Genomic DNA, 17,733 nt, shown 5'->3' on the forward strand with positions numbered 1-17,733 from the left:
TGACATGGAGGAGTTACATTGAGTAGTCACAGGAAGGAGGGACATAGAGGAGCGACTTTCTGGAGTGACATGGAGAAGTGACATTCTGGGGTGACATGGAGGAGTGACATGGAGGAGTGACATGAAGGAGTGATATGGAGGATCGACATGAAGGAGCGATATGGAGTGAGTCACATGGAGGAGAGACATGGAGGAGGTACATAGGGGAGTGACATGGAAGACATGGAGCAGTGAAATGGAGAAGCAACATCGAGGATCGACATGGAGGATCGACATTGAGCAGTGACATGGAGGAGTGACATGGAGGAGCGACATGGAGGATCGACATGGATTATTAACAAGGTGGATCGACAAGGAGAAGTGAAATCGAGGAGTGACATAGTAGAGATGGAGGAGTGACATGGATGAGAGACATGGAAGATCGACATGGAGGATCGACATGGAGGAGTGACATGGTAGAGATGGAGGAGTGACATTGAGGATCGACATGGAGGAGTTACTTGGAGGAGCGACATTCTAGAGTGACAAGGAGGAGTGAAATGGAGGAGCGACATGGAGGAGCGACATGGAGGATCGACATGGAGGAGTGACATGGAGGATTGTCATGGAGGAGTGACATGGAGGAGCAACATGGAAGATTGACATGGAGGAGTTACATGAAGGAACAACATTGCGGAGCGACATGAGAACTGAAACAAGGAGGTACATGCTGGAGGGACATGGTGGAGTGACATTCTGGAGGGACATGGAGGATCGACATTGAGTAGTGACATGGAGGAATGACAAGGAGGAGTGACATTGATGAGTGACATGGAGGAGTGACATTCTGGAGGGAAATGGAGGAGCAACATTCTGGAGTGAAATTGAGGAGCGACATGGAGGATTGACATGGAGGAGCGACATGAAGGAGTGATATGTAGGAGTGACATGGAGGAGCGACACGGAGGAGTGACATGGAAGACGTGGAGGAGTGACATGGAGGAGCGACATGGAAGATCGACATGGAGGAGTAACATGTAGGATCTAATTGGAGGAGTGACCTGGAGTATCGACATGGAGGTGCGATATGGAGGATTAACAAGGAGGAGCGACATCGAGGAGCAACATGGTGGAGCGTCAAGGTTGATCGACATGGAGGAGTGACAAGGAGGAGTGACATGGTAGAGATGGAGGAGTGACATGGAGGATAGACATGGAAGATTGACATGGAGGATCGACATGGAGGACTGACATTATGGAGTTAAAGCTGGATTGACATGGAGGAGCGACATTCTGGAGTGACATGGAGGAGCGACATGGTGGAGTGATATGGATGATTAAGGAGGAGCGACATTGAGGATCGACATGTGTCAACATGGAAGACATGGAGGAGTTTCATGGAGGATCGACATTGAGTAGTGACATGGAGGAGTGACATGGAATATCGACATGGAGGAGTAACATGTAGGATCTAAATGGAGGAGTGACCTGGAGGATCGACATGGAGGAGCGATATGGAGGATCGATAAGGAGGAGCGACATCGAGGAGCAACATCGAGGATCGACATGGAGGATCGACATGGAGCAGTGACATTGAGGAGTGAAATGGAGGAGCGACATGGAGGAGTGACATGGAGGAGTGACATGGTAGAGATGGAGGAGTGACATGGAGGAGAGACATGGAAGATCGACATGGAGGATCGACATGGAGGAGCGATATGGAGGACTGACATGGAGGATCAACAAGGGGGAGTGACATGGATGAGTGACATGGTGGAGAGACATGGAGGAGATACATAGGGGAGTGACATGGAAGACATGGAGCAGTGAAATGGAGAAGCAAATTCGAGGATCGACATGGAGGATCGACATTGAGCAGTGACATGGAGGAGTGACATGGTGGAGCGACATGGAGGATCGACATGGAGTATTGACAAGGTGGATCGACATGGAGAAGTGACATCCATGTCCATGAGTGACATGGTAGAGATAGAGGAGTGACATGGAGGATTGACATGGAGGAGTGACATGGAGGAGCAACATGGAAGAGCGACATGGAGGAGTTACATGGAGGAGCAACATTGCGGAGCGACATGAGAACTGACAACAAGGAGGTACATGCTGAAGGGACATGGTGGAGTGACATTCTGGAGGGACATGGAGGAGCGACATTCTGGAGTGACATGGAGGAGCAACATTTTGGAGTTACATGGAGGAGTGACATGGAAGATCGACATGTAGGAGTGACATGGAGGAGTGATATGGAGGAGTGACACGGCGGAGAGACATGGAGGAGTGACTTTAAGACATGGAGTAGTGACATGGAGGATCGACATTGAGTAGTGACATGGAGGAGTGACAAGGAGGAGTGACATTGATGTGTGACATGGAGGAGTGACATTCTGGACGGACATGGAGGAGCAACATTCTGGAGTGAAATTGAGGAGCGACATGGAGGATTGACATGGAGGAGCGACATGAAGGAGTGATATGTAGGAGTGACATGGAGGAGCGACACGGAGGAGTGACATGGAAGACGTGGAGGAGTGACATGGAGGAGCGACATGGAAGATCGACGTGGAGGATCAACATGAAGGAGTGACTTGGAGGAGCGACATTCTGTAGTGACAAGGAGGAGTGTAATGGAGGAGCGACATGGAGGATCGACATGGAGGAGTGACATGGAGGATTGACATGGAGGAGTGACATGGAGGAGCAACATGGAAGAGCGACATGGAGGAGTTACATGGAGGAGCAACATTGCGGAGCGACATGAGAACTGACAACAAGGAGGTACATGCTGGAGGGACATGGTGGAGTGACATTCTGGAGGGACATGGAGGAGCGACATTCTGGAGTGACATGGAGGATCGACATGGAAGAGCGACATAGAGGACCGACATGGTGGAGCGTCAAGGAGGAGTGACATGGTAGAGATGGAGGAGTGACATGGAGGATAGACATGGAAGATTGACATGGAGGTTCGACATGGAGGACCGACATTATGGAGTTAAATCTGGATTGACATGGAGGAGCGACATTCTGGAGTGACATGGAGGACCGACATGGAAGATCGACATGTAGGAGTGACATGGAGGAGTGATATGGAGGAGTGACATCCATGTCCATGAGTGACATGGTAGAGATGGAGGAGTGACAAGGAGGAATGACATTGATGAGTGACATGGAGGAGTGACATTCTGGAGGGACATGGAGGAGCAACATTCTGGAGTGAAATTGAGAAGCGACATGGAGGATTGACATGGACGAGCGACATGAAGGAGTGACATGGAAGACGTGGAGGAGTGACATGGAGGAGCGACATGGAAGATCGACATGGAGGAGTAACATGTAGGATCTAAATGGAGGAGTGACCTGGAGGATCGACATGGAGGTGCGATATGGAGGATTGACAAGGAGGAGCGACATCGAGGAGCAACATGGAGGATCAACAAGGGGGAGTGACATGGAGGAGTGACGTGGAGGAATGACATGGAGGAGTTACATAGAGGTGTGACGTGTAAGAAAGGGATGAGTGACATGGAGGAGCGACATGGAGGAGCGACATAGAGTAGGGACATGGAGGAGTGAAATTCTGGAGTGACATGGAGGAGGGACATGGAGGAGTAACTTGGAGGATCTAAATGGAGGAGTGACATGGAGGATTGACATGGAGGAATGACACAGAGGATCGAAATAGAGGAGTGACAGTAAGGAGTGACATTGAAGACAGGGAGGAGTGACATGTAGGAGCGACATGGAGGACTGACATGGAAGATCAACATGGAGGAGTGACATGGAGGAGTAACATGGAGGATTGACATGGAGGAGTGACGGTGACATTGAAGACAGGGAGGAGTGGTATGTAGGATCGTCATGGAGGAGCGACATTGAGAAGAGACATGGAGGACTGACATGAAAGATCAACATGGAGGAGTGACATGGAGGAGTGACATTGTAGACTCGGAGGAGTGACATGGAAGAGAGTCATGGAAGATTGACACTGTGGACAGACATGTAGGAGTGGCATGGTAGACATAGAGGAGTGACATGGAGGAGAGACATGGAGGTTTGACATGGAGGATCGACATGGAGTGACATGGGGGAGTGACATGGAAGTGTGAAGTGGAAGAAAGGGAGGAGTGACATGGAGGAGCGACATGGAGGAGCGAAATGGAGGAGGGACATGGAGGAGTAACTTGGAGGATCTAAATGGAGGAGTAACATAGAGGAACGACATGGAGGATCAACATTGAGGAGCGACCTTGAGGAGCGACATGGAGGAGTGACATACAGGATCGACATGGAGCAGTGACATGGAGGAGATACATTGAGTACAGACATGGAGTAGTGACATTCTGGAGTGACATGGAGGAGCGACATGGATGAGTGATATTGAGGAGCACAGAGGAGCAACACGGAGGATCGACATTGAGGAGTTACATGGATGAGCGACACGGAGGAGTGACATGGAAGACATGGAGGAGTAACATGGAGGATTGACATGGAGGAGTGAAAGTGACATTGAAGACAGGGAGGAGTGGTATGGAGGATCGACATGGAGGAGCGACATTGAGAAGAGACATGGAGGACTGACATGAAAGATCAACATGGAGGAGTGACATGGAGGAGTGACATTGTAGACTCGGAGGAGTGACATGGAAGAGAGTCATGGAAGATTGACATTGTGGACAGACATGTAGGAGTGGCATGGTAGACATAGAGGAGTGACATGGAGGAGAGACATGGAGGATCGACATGGAGGATCGACATGGAGTAACATGGAGGAGTGACATGGAAGTGTGACGTGGAAGAAAGGGAGGAGTGACATGGAGGAGCGACATGGAGGAGCGAAATAGAGGATCGACATGGAGGAGTGACATAGAGGAGGGACATGGAGTAGTGAAATTCTGGAGTGACATGGAGAAGCGATATGGAGGAGGGACATGGAGGAGTAACTTGGAGGATCGAAATGGAGGAGTAACATAGAGAAACGACATGGAGGATCAACATTGAGGAGCGACCTTGAGGAGCGACATGGAGGAGTGACATGCAGGATCGACATGGAGCAGTGACATGGAGGAGATACATTGAGTACAGACATGGAGTACTGACATTCTGGAGTGACATGGAGGAGCGACATGGATGAGTGATATTGAGGAGCACAGAGGAGCAACACGGAGGATCGACATTGAGGAGTGACATGGATGAGCGACACGGAGGAGTGACATGGAAGACATGGAGGACTGACATGTATGATTGACATTGACTAGTTACATGGAGGACTGACTAGTAGGAGCAACATGGAGTAGTGACAGGGAGGAGTGACATTCTGGAGAGACATTCTGGAGGTAAATTCTGGAGTGACATCGAGGAGCAACATAAAGGACCTAAATGGAGGAACGACATGGAGGAGGTAAATGGGGAAGTTACATGGAAGACATGGAGGACTGAAATGGAGGACCAACATGGAGGATCGACATGGAGGATCGACAAGGTGGAGTGATATGGAAGACATGGAGGAGTGACATGGGGGATCGAAATTGATTAGTGACATGGAGGAGTGACAAGGAGGAGCGACATGGAGGAGTATAATGAAGGATCTACATGGAGGAGCGACATGGAGGAGTTAGATGGGGGAGTGACATGGAAGACAGAGGAGTGACATGGAGAAGCAATATTGAGTATCGACATGGAGGATCAACATGAAGGAGTGACTTGGAGGAGCGACATTCTGGAGTGACATGGAAGATCGACATGGAGGAGTAACATGTAGGATCTAAATGGAGGAGTGACATGAAGTATCGACATGGAGGAGCGATATGGAGGATCAACAAGGAGGAGTCGACATGGAGTATTGACAAGGAAAACTGACATGGAGGAGTGACATTCTACAGTTAAATTCTGGAGTGAAATTCTGGAGTGACATGTAGGATCTACATGATGGAGTGACATGGAGGAGCGACATGGAAGACTGACAACAAGGAGGTACATTCTGGAGGAACATGGTGGAGCGACATTCTGGAGTGACATGGAGGAGCGATATGGAAGATCGACATGGAGGACCGACATTGAGGAGCAACATGGAGGACTGACATGGAGGATCAACATGGACGAGTCGACATGGAGTATTGACAAGGAGGACTGACATGGAGGAGTGACATCCTACAGTTAAATTCTGGTTTGAAATTCTGGAGTGACATGTAGGATCTACATGGAGGAGTGACATGGAGGATCGACATGGAGGAGCGACATAGAGGATCGACATGGAGGAGTGACATGTAGGAGTGACATGGTAGAGATGGAGGAGTGACATGGAGGAGAGACATGGAAGATCGACATGGAGGATCGACATGGAGGAGTGACATTCTGGAGTTAAATCTGGATTGACATGGAGGAGCGACATTCTGGAGTGACATGGAGGAGCGATATGGATTAGCAAGGAGGAGCGATATGGAGTATCAACATATATTGACATGGAAGACATGGAGGAGTGACATGGAGGATCGATGTGGAGGAGTAACAACGAGGAGCTACATGGAGGATCGACATGGAGGAGCGACATCAAGCAGTGACATGGAGGAGTGACATTCTGGAGTTAAATCTGTAGTGATATTCTGGAGTGACATGGTGGAGCGACATTCTGGAGTGACATGGAGTAGCGACATGGAGGAGTGACATGGTGGAGCAACATGGAGGATCGAAATGGAGGATCGATGTGGAGGAGTAACAGGGTGGAGCGACATGGGGGATCGACATGGAGGAGCGACATCAAGCAGTGACATGGAGGAGTGACATTCTGGAGTTTAATCTGGTGTGATATTCTGGAGTGACATAGAGGACCGACATTCTGGAGTGACATGGAGTAGCGACATGGTAGAGTGATATGGAGGAGCAAGGAGGAGCCACATGGAGGATCGACATGTGTCGACATGGAAGACATGGAGGAGTGACATGGAAGATCGACATGGAGGATCGACATGGAGCAGCGACATGGAGGAGTGACATGGAGAAGCGACATGGAGGATCGACATGGCGGAGTTACATGCAGGACTGACATAAAAGACAGGGAGGAGTGACATGGAGGGGCGACATGGAGGTGTGAAATAGAGGATCGACATGGAGGAGGTCTATGGAGGAGTGACATTCTGGAGTGACTTTCTGGAGGGACATTCTGGAATGACATGGAGGAGCGATATGGAAGATCGACATGGAGGTGTAACATGTAGGATCTAAATGGAGGAGTGACATGTAGGATCGACATGGAGGATCGACAAGGAGGACCGACATTGAGGAGCAACATGGAGGACTGACATGAAGGAGGGAAATGGAGGATTCACATTCTGGAGTTAAATTCTGGAGAGACATTCTGGAGTGACATGGAGGAGCGGCTTTCTGGGGTGATTTGGAGGAGATACATGGAGGAGTGATATGGAGGAGCAGGGACGAGAGACATTGAGGATCGACATGCAGGAGTGACATGGAGGAGTGACATGGAGGAGTGTCATGGAAGACATGGAGCAGTGACGTGGAGGAGTTACATTGAGAAGTGACATGGAGGCGTGACATGGAGGAGGGACATGGAGGAGCTACATTCTGGAATGACATGGAGGAGTGACATGGAGTAGCAACTTGGAGGAGTGACATGAAGGAGGGACATGGGGGAGCTACATTCTGGAATGACATGGAGGAGTGACATAGAGGAGCAAGGATGAGTGATATGGTGGGTCGACATGGAGGAGTGACATGGAGTAGCAACTTGGAGGAGTGACATGAAGGAGGGACATGGAGGAGCTACATTCTGGAATGACATGGAGGAGTGACATAGAGGAGCAAGGATGAGTGACATGGTGGGTCGACATGGAGGAGTGACATGGAGGGACATGGAAGAGTGACATGGAGGAGCGACATGGAAGAGCGACATGGAGGATCGACATGGAGGAGGTCTATGGAGGAGTGACATTCTGGAGTGACTTTCTGGAGGGACATTCTGGAATGACATGGAGGAGCGATATGGAAGATCGACATGGAGGAGTAACATGAAGGATCTAAATGGAGGAGTGACATGTAGGATCGACATGGAGGATCGACAAGGAGGCCCGACATTGAGGAGCAACATGGAGGACTGACATGGAGGATCAACATGGAGGAGTCGACATGGAGTATTGACAAGGAGGACTGACATGGAGGAGTGACTTCCTACAGTTAAATTCTGGTTTGAAATTCTGGAGTGACATGTAGGATCTACATGGAGGATTGACATGGAGGAGCGAAATTCTGGAGTGACATGGAGGAGTGACATCGAGGAGCAAGGATGAGCGACATGGTGGATTGACATGGAAGAGTGACATGGAGGATTGATATGGATGAGTGACATGGAGGAGCGACAAGGAGGAGTGACATGGATGATCGACATGGAGGAGCGACATGGATGATTGACATGGAGGAGCAAGGATTAGCGACATGGAGAAGCGACATGGAGGAGTAACATGGAGTAACAAGAGGAGTGTCATGGGGGAGCAACATGGAGTACCGACATGGAGGAGCGACGTGGAGGATTGACATGGAGAAAAGATATGGGGGAGTGACATTCTGGAGGTAAATTCTGGAGTGACATTCTGGAATAGAATGGAGGAGGGACATGGAGGAGTGACATTCTGGAGGTAAATTTTGGAGTGACATTCTGGAGTGACATGGCGGAGTGACATGGAGGAGTGACATGTAGCATTGACATGGAGGAGTTACATAGAGGAGTGATATGGAGGAGCAAGGAGGAGCGACATGGAGGATAAACATGGGGGACTGACTAGGAGGAGCGAAATGGAGGATCGAGATGGAGGAGTGACATGGAGGAGAAACATAGTAGAGTTACATGGAGGAGCTACATGAGGAGCAACATCACGTAGCGATTTGGAGGTCAGACATGGAGGAATGACATTCTGGAGGGACATGGAGGAGCGACATTTTGGAGTGACATGGAGGAGCGATATTCTGGAGTGACATGGAAGACATGGAGCACTGACATGGTGCATCAGCTTGGAGGATCGAAATGGAGGATCGACATGGAGGTGCGACATCGAGCAGTGACATGGAAGTGTGACATGGAGGAGAGACAATGAGGATCAACATGGAGGAGTGACATGTAGGAGCGACATGGCGGAATGACATGGAGGAGTGACATGGAGGATTGACATGGAGGAGTTACATAGAGGTGTGACGTGTAAGAAAGGGAGGAGTGACATGGAGGAGCGACATGGAGGAGCGAAATAGAGGATTGACATGGAGGAGTGACATAGAGTAGGGACATGGAGGAGTGAAATTCTGGAGTGACATGGAGGAGGGACATGGAGGAGTAACTTGGAGGATCTAAATGGAGGAGTGACATGGAGGATTGACATGGAGGAATGACACAGAGGATCGAAATAGAGGAGTGACAGTAAGGAGTGACATTGAAGACAGGGAGGAGTGACATGTAGGAGCGACATGGAGGACTGACATGGAAGATCAACATGGAGGAGTGACATGGAGGAGTAACATGGAGGATTGACATGGAGGAGTGACGGTGACATTGAAGACAGGGAGGAGTGGTATGTAGGATCGTCATGGAGGAGCGACATTGAGAAGAGACATGGAGGACTGACATGAAAGATCAACATGGAGGAGTGACATGGAGGAGTGACATTGTAGACTCGGAGGAGTGACATGGAAGAGAGTCATGGAAGATTGACATTGTGGACAGACATGTAGGAGTGGCATGGTAGACATAGAGGAGTGACATGGAGGAGAGACATGGAGGTTTGACATGGAGGATCGACATGGAGTGACATGGGGGAGTGACATGGAAGTGTGACGTGGAAGAAAGGGAGGAGTGACATGGAGGAGCGACATGTAGGAGCGAAATAGAGGATCGACATGGAGGAGTGACATAGAGGAGGGACATGGAGGAGTGAAATTCTGGAGTGACATGGAGAAGCGATATGGAGGAGGGACATGGAGGAGTAACTTGGAGGATCTAAATGGAGGAGTAACATAGAGGAACGACATGGAGGATCAACATTGAGGAGCGACCTTGAGGAGCGACATGGAGGAGTGACATGCAGGATCGACATGGAGCAGTGACATGGAGGAGATACATTGAGTACAGACATGGAGTAGTGACATTCTGGAGTGACATGGAGGAGCGACATGGATGAGTGATATTGAGGAGCACAGAGGAGCAACACGGAGGATCGACATTGAGGAGTTACATGGATGAACGACACGGAGGAGTGACATGGAGGAGCGACATGTAGGAGCGAAATAGAGGATCGACATAGAGGAGTGACATAGAGGAGGGACATGGAGGAGTGAAATTCTGGAGTGACATGGAGAAGCGATATGGAGGAGGGACATGGAGGAGTAACTTGGAGGATCTAAATGGAGGAGTAACATAGAGGAACGACATGGAGGATTGACATGGAGGAGTGACAGTGACATTGAGGAGTGACAGTGACATTGAAGACAGGGAGGAGTGGTATGGAGGATCGACATGGAGGAGCGACATTGAGAAGAGACATGGAGGACTGACATGAAAGATCAACATGGAGGAGTGACATGGAGGAGTGACATTGTAGACTCGGAGGAGTGACATGGAAGAGAGTCATGGAAAATTAACATTGTGGACAGACATGTAGGAGTGGCATGGTAGACATAGAGGAGTGACATGGAGGAGAGACATGGAGGATCGACATGGAGGATCGACATGGAGTGACATGGAGGAGTGACATGGAAGTGTGACGTGGAAGAAAGGGAGGAGTGACATGGAGGAGCGACATGGAGGAGCGAAATAGAGGATCGACATGGAGGAGTGACATAGAGGAGGGACATGGAGGAGTGAAATTCTGGAGTGACATGGAGAAGCGATATGGAGGAGTAACTTGGAGGATCTAAATGGAGGAGTAACATAGAGAAACGACATGGAGGATCAACATTGAGGAGCGACCTTGAGGAGCGACATGGAGGAGTGACATGCAGGATCTACATGGAGCAGTGACATGGAGGAGATACATTGAGTACAGACATGGAGTACTGACATTCTGGAGTGACATGGAGGAGCGACATGGATGAGTGATATTGAGGAGCAGAGAGGAGCAACACGGAGGATCGACATTGAGAAGTGACATGGATGAGCGACACGGAGGAGTGACATGGAAGACATGGAGGACTGACATGTATGATTGACATTGACTAGTTACATGGAGGACTGACTAATAGGAGCGAAATGGAGTAGTGACAGGGAGGAGTGACATTCTGGAGAGTTATTCTGGAGGTAAATTCTGGAGTGACATCGAGGAGCAACATAAAGGACCTAAATGGAGGAACGACATGGAGGAGGTAAATGGGGGAGTGACATGGAAGACATGGAGGACTGAAATGGAGGACCAACATGGAGGATCGACATGGAGGATCGACACGGTGGAGTGATATGGAAGACATGGAGGAGTGACATGGAGGATCGAAATTGATTAGTGACATGGAGGAGTGACAAGGAGAAGCGAGATGGGGGAGTGACATGGAAGACAGAGGAGTGACATGGAGGAGCAATATGGAGTATCGACATGGAGGAGCGACATTCTGGAGTGACATGGAGGAGCGACATGGAAGATCGACATGGAGGAGTAACATGTAGGATCTAAATGGAGGAGTGACATGTAGGATCGACATGGAGGATCGACAAGGAGGACCGACATTGAGGAGCAACATGGAGGACTGACATGAAGGAGGGAAATGGAGGATTCACATTCTGGAGTTAAATTCTGGAGAGACATTCTGGAGTGACATGTAGGAGCGGCATTCTGGGGTGACTTGGAGGAGATACATGGAGGAGTGATATGGAGGAGCAGGGACGAGAGACATAGAGGATCGACATGGAATAGTCACATGGAGAAGCAACACGGAGGAGTGACATTGAGGATCGACATGCAGGAGTGACATGGAGGAGTGACATGGAGGAGTGTCATGGAAGACATGGAGCAGTGACGTGGAGGAGTTACATTGAGAAGTGACATGGAGGCGTGACATGGAGAAGTGACATGGAGGAGTGACATGAAGGAGGGACATGGAGGAGCTACATTCTGGAATGACATGGAGGAGTGACAAGGAGTAGCAACTTGGAGGAGTGACATGAAGGAGGGACATGGAGGAGCTACATTCTGGAATGACATGGTGGAGTGACATAGAGGAGCAAGGATGAGTGACATGGTGGGTCGACATGGAGGAGTGACATGGAGTAGCAACTTGGAGGAGTGACATGAAGGAGGGACATGGAGGAGCTACATTCTGGAATGACATGGAGGAGTGACATAGAGGAGCAAGGATGAGTGACATGGTGGGTCGACATGGAGGAGTGACATGGAGGATCGACATTGACTAGTGGAATAGAGGAGCGACATGGAGGATTGACATGGAGGAGCGACATGGAGGATCGACATGGAGGAGGTCTATGGAGGAGTGACATTCTGGAGTGACTTTCTGGAGGGACATTCTGGAATGACATGGAGGAGCGATATGGAAGATCGACATGGAGGAGTAACATGTAGGATCTAAATGGAGGAGTGACATGTAGGATCGACATGGAGGATCGACAAGGAGGACCGACATTGAGGAGCAACATGGAGGACTGACATGGAGGATCAACATGGAGGAGTCGACATGGAGTATTGACAAGGAGGAGTGACTTCCTAAAGTTAAATTCTGGTTTGAAATTCTGGAGTGACATGTAGGATCTACATGGAGGATTGACATGGAGGAGCGAAATTCTGGAGTGACATGGAGGAGTGACATCGAGGAGCAAGGATGAGCGACATGGTGGATTGACATGGAAGAGTGATATGGAGGATTTATATGGATGAGTGACATGGAGGAGCGACAAGGAGGAGTGACATGGATGATCGACATGGAGGAGCGACATGGTAGATTGACATGGAGGAGCAAGTATTAGCGACATGGAGGATCGACATGGAGGAGTGACATTGAGGAGTGACAAGAAGAAGTGGCATGGAGGCACTCCTCCATATATGAGTGACATGGAGGAGCGACAAGGAGGAGTGACATGGATGATCGACATGGAGGAGCGACATGGCTGATTGACATGGAGGAGCAAGGATTAGCGACATGGAGGATCGACATGGAGGAGTGACATTGAGGATTGACATGGAGGAGCGACATGGAGGAGTGACATGTAGGATCGACATGCAGGAGTGACATGGAGGAGTGACACAGAGGAGTGTCATGGAAGACATGGAGTAGTGACATGGAGGAGTTACATTGAGGAGTCACAGGAAGGAGGGACATGGAGGAGCGACATTCTGGAGTGACATGGAGGAGTGACATGGAGTAGCAAGGATGAGCGACATGGAGGATCAACATGGAGGAGCGACATGGAGGAGTAACAAGGAGGAGTGACATGGGAGAGAGACATGGAGGAGTGACATGGGGGACTGACATGGAGGAGCGACATGGAGGATTGACATGGAGGAGCGACATGGCGGAGTGACATGTAGGATCGACATGCAGGAGTGACATGGAGGAGTGACATAGAGGAGTGTCATGTAACATAGAGGAGTGTCCATGTAACATGGAGGAGTTACATTGAGGAGTCACAGGAAGGAGGGACATGGAGGAGGGACATTCTGGAGTGACATGGAGGAGTGACATGGAGTAGCAAGGATGAGCGACATGGGGGATCGACATGGAGGAGCGACATGTAGGTTCTACATGGAAGAGCAACATGGAGGACTGAAATGGAGGAGTGACATGGAGGATCGACATGGAGTACTGACATGGAGGAGCGACATGGAGGAGCGATATGGAGGATCAACAAGGAGGAGTCGACATGGAGTATTGACAAGGAAAACTGACATGGAGGAGTGACATTCTACAGTTAAATTCTGGAGTGAAATTCTGGAGTGACATGTAGGATCTACATGGAGGAGTGACATGGAGGAGCGACATGGAGGAGTAACATGTAGTATCGAAATGGAGGAGTGACATGAAGTATCGACATGGAGGAGCGATATGGAGGATCAACAAGGAGGAGTCGACATGGAGTATTGACAAGGAAAACTGACATGGAGGAGTGACATTCTACAGTTAAATTCTGGAGTGAAATTCTGGAGTGACATGTAGGATCTACATGGAGGAGTGACATGGAGGAGCGACATGGAAGAGCGACATGGAGGATCTACATGGAGAAGCGACATCACGGAGCGACATGGAATACTGACAACAAGGAGGTACATTCTGGAGGAACATTGTGGAGCGACATTCTGGAGTGACATGGAGGAGCGAAATTCTGGAGTGACATGGAGGAGCGATATGGAAGATTGACATGGAGGACCGACATTGAGGAGCAACATGGAGGACTGACATGGAGGATCAACATGGACGAGTCGACATGGAGTATTGACAAGGAGGACTGACATGGAGGAGTGACATCCTACAGTTAAATTCTGGTTTGAAATTCTGGAGTGACATGTAGGATCTACATGGAGGATTGACATGGAGGATCGACATGGAGGAGCGACATAGAGGATCGACATGGAGGAGTGACATGTAGGAGTGACATGGTAGAGATGGAGGAGTGACATGGAGGAGAGACATGGAAGATCGACATGGAGGATCGACATGGAGGAGTGACATTCTGGAGTTAAATCTGGATTGACATGGAGGAGCGACATTCTGGAGTGACATGGAGGAGCGATATGGATTAGAAAGGAGGAGCGACATGGAGTATCAACATGTATCGACATGGAAGACATGGAGGAGTGACATGGAGGATCGATAATGAGGAGTAACAACGAGGAGCGACATGGAGGATCGACATGGAGGAGCGACATGGAGGAGCGACATCAAGCAGTGACATGGAGGAGTGACATTCTGGAGTTAAATCTGTAGTGATATTCTGGAGTGACATGGAGGAGCGACATTCTGGAGTTACATGGAGTAGCGACATGGAGGAGTGACATGGTGGAGCAACATGGAGGATCGAAATGGAGGATCGATTTGGAGGAGTAACAGGGTGGAGCGACATGGGGGATCGACATGGAGTACTGACATGGAGGAGCGACATGGAGAAGCGACATGGAGGATTGACATTCTGTTGTGACATTATGGTGTGACATGGAGGAGCGATATGGAAGAGTAACATGGAGGAGTAAGGATGAGCGACAAGGACGATCGACATGGGGGAGTGACATGGAGGAGTGACATTGAGGACTGACATGGAGAAGTGACATGGAGGATCGACATGGAGCAGTGATATGAAGGAGTGACATGGAGGAGTGACACGGAGGAGCGACATGGAGCATAGACATGGAGGATTGACATGGAGGAGCGACATGGAGGAGTGACATATAGGATCGACATGCAGGAGTGACATGGAGGAGTGACATGCAGGAGTGTCATGGAAGACATGGATTAGTGACATGGAGGAGTTACATTGAGGAGTCACAGGAAGGAGTGACATGGAGGAGCGACATTCTGGAGTGACATGGAGGAGTGACATGGAGGAGCAAGGATGAGCAACATGTTGGATCGACATGGAGTGACATTGAGTAGCAACTTGGAATAGTGACATGGAGGATCGACATGGAGAAGCGACATGGTGGAGTGACATCTAGGATCTACATGGAGGAGCAACATGGGGGAGTGACATGGTTGAGTGACATTGTTGATCGATATGGAAGACTAAAATGGAAAAGCTACATGGAGAAGCGACATAGAGGAGCGACATGGAGAATCGACATGGAGGAGTGACATTAAGGAGTGACACTGACAAGTGTCATGGAAGACATGGAGTAGTGACATGGAGGAGTTACATTGAGGAGTCACAGGAAGGAGTGACATGGAGGAGCGACATTCTGGAGTGACATGGAGGAGTGACATGGAGGAGCAAGGATGAGCGACATGGTGGATCGACATGGAGCAGTGACATGGAGTAGCAATTTGGAAGAGTGACATGGAGGATCGACATGGAGAAGCGACATGGAGGAGAGACATCTAGGATCTACATGGAGGAGCAACATGAAGGAGTGACATGGAGGAGTGACATTGAGGAAAGACATGGATAAGTGACATGGAGGATCGACATTGAGAATCGACATGGAGGAGTGACATTGAGGAGTTACATTAAGGAGTGACATGGAGAAGTGACATGGAGGAGGGACATGGAGGAGGGACATTCTGGATTGACATGCAGTAGCGACATCGATGAGTGACATGCAGGAGCAAGGATGAAAGACATGGAGGAGCGACATGTAGGTTCTACATGGAGGATCGAAATGGAGCAGTGACATTTAAGAGTGACATTCTGGAGTGACATTCTGGTGTGACATGGAGGAACGATATGGATGAGCAATGAGGAGCGACATGGAGTATCAACATGTTTCGACATGGAAGACATGGAGGAGTGACATGGAGGATCGATGTGGAGGAGCGACATCAAGCAGTGACATGGAGGAGCGACATTCTGGAGTGACATGGAGTAGCGACATGGAGGAGTGACATGGTTGAGCAACATGGAGGATCGAAATGGAGGATCGATGTGGAGGAGCGACATTAAGCAGTGACATGGAGGAGCGACATTCTGGAGTGACATGGAGTAGCGACATGGAGGAGTGACATGGTGGAGCAACATGGAGGATCGAAATGGAGGATCGATGTGGAGGAGTAACAGGGTGGAGCGACATCAAGCAGTGACATGGAGGAGTGACATTCTGGAGTTTAATCTGGAGTGATATTCTGGAGTGACATAGAGTACCGACATTCTGGAGTGACATGGAGTAGCGACATGGTAGAATGATATGGAGGAGCAAGGAGGAGCCACATGGAGGATCGACATGTGTCGACATGGAAGACATGGAGGAGTGACATGGAAGATCGACATGGAGGATCGACATGGAGGATAAACAATGCGGAGTGACATGGAGGAGTGACATGGAAAAGAGACATGGAGGAGAGACATGGAGGAGCGACATGGAGGACTGACAACGAGGAGGTACATTCTGGAGGGACAGGGTGGAGCGACATTCTGGAGTGACATGGAGGAGTGACATTCTGAAGTGACATGGAAGATCGACATGGAGGAGGAACATGTAGGATCTAAATGGAGGAGTGACATGTAGGAGTGACATGGAAGAGCGATATGGAGGATCAATGTCTGGAGTTAAATCCTGGAGTGACATTCTGGAGTGACATGGAGGAGCGACATTCTGGAGTGACATGGAGGAATGACATGCAGGAGTGATATGGAGGAGCATGGAGGAGCGACATGGAGGATCGACATGAATAAGTGACATGGAGGAGCGACACGGTGGAGTGACATGGAAGATATGGAGGAGTGACATGGAGGAGCAACATGGAGGTGTGACTTGGAGGAGCAACATTCTGGAGTGATATGGAGGAGTGAAATGGAGGAGCGACATGGAGGATCGACATGGAGGATCGACATGGAGGAGTGACATGGAGGATCGACATTGAGGAGTGGAATTTAGGAGCGACATGGAGGATTGACATGGAGGAGTGACATGGAGGATCGACATGGAAGAGTGACATGGAGGAGCGACATGGAGGAGCGACATGGAAGAGCGACATGGAGGATCTACATGGAGGAGCGACATCACGGAGCGACATGGAAGACTGACAACGAGGAGGTACATTCTGGAGGAACATGGTGGAGCGACTTTCTGGAGTGACATGTAGGATTGACAAGGAGGA

Source organism: Sebastes fasciatus, chromosome 1 (assembly GCF_043250625.1).
Source record: "Sebastes fasciatus isolate fSebFas1 chromosome 1, fSebFas1.pri, whole genome shotgun sequence".
NCBI classification, from domain to species: domain Eukaryota; kingdom Metazoa; phylum Chordata; class Actinopteri; order Perciformes; family Sebastidae; genus Sebastes; species Sebastes fasciatus.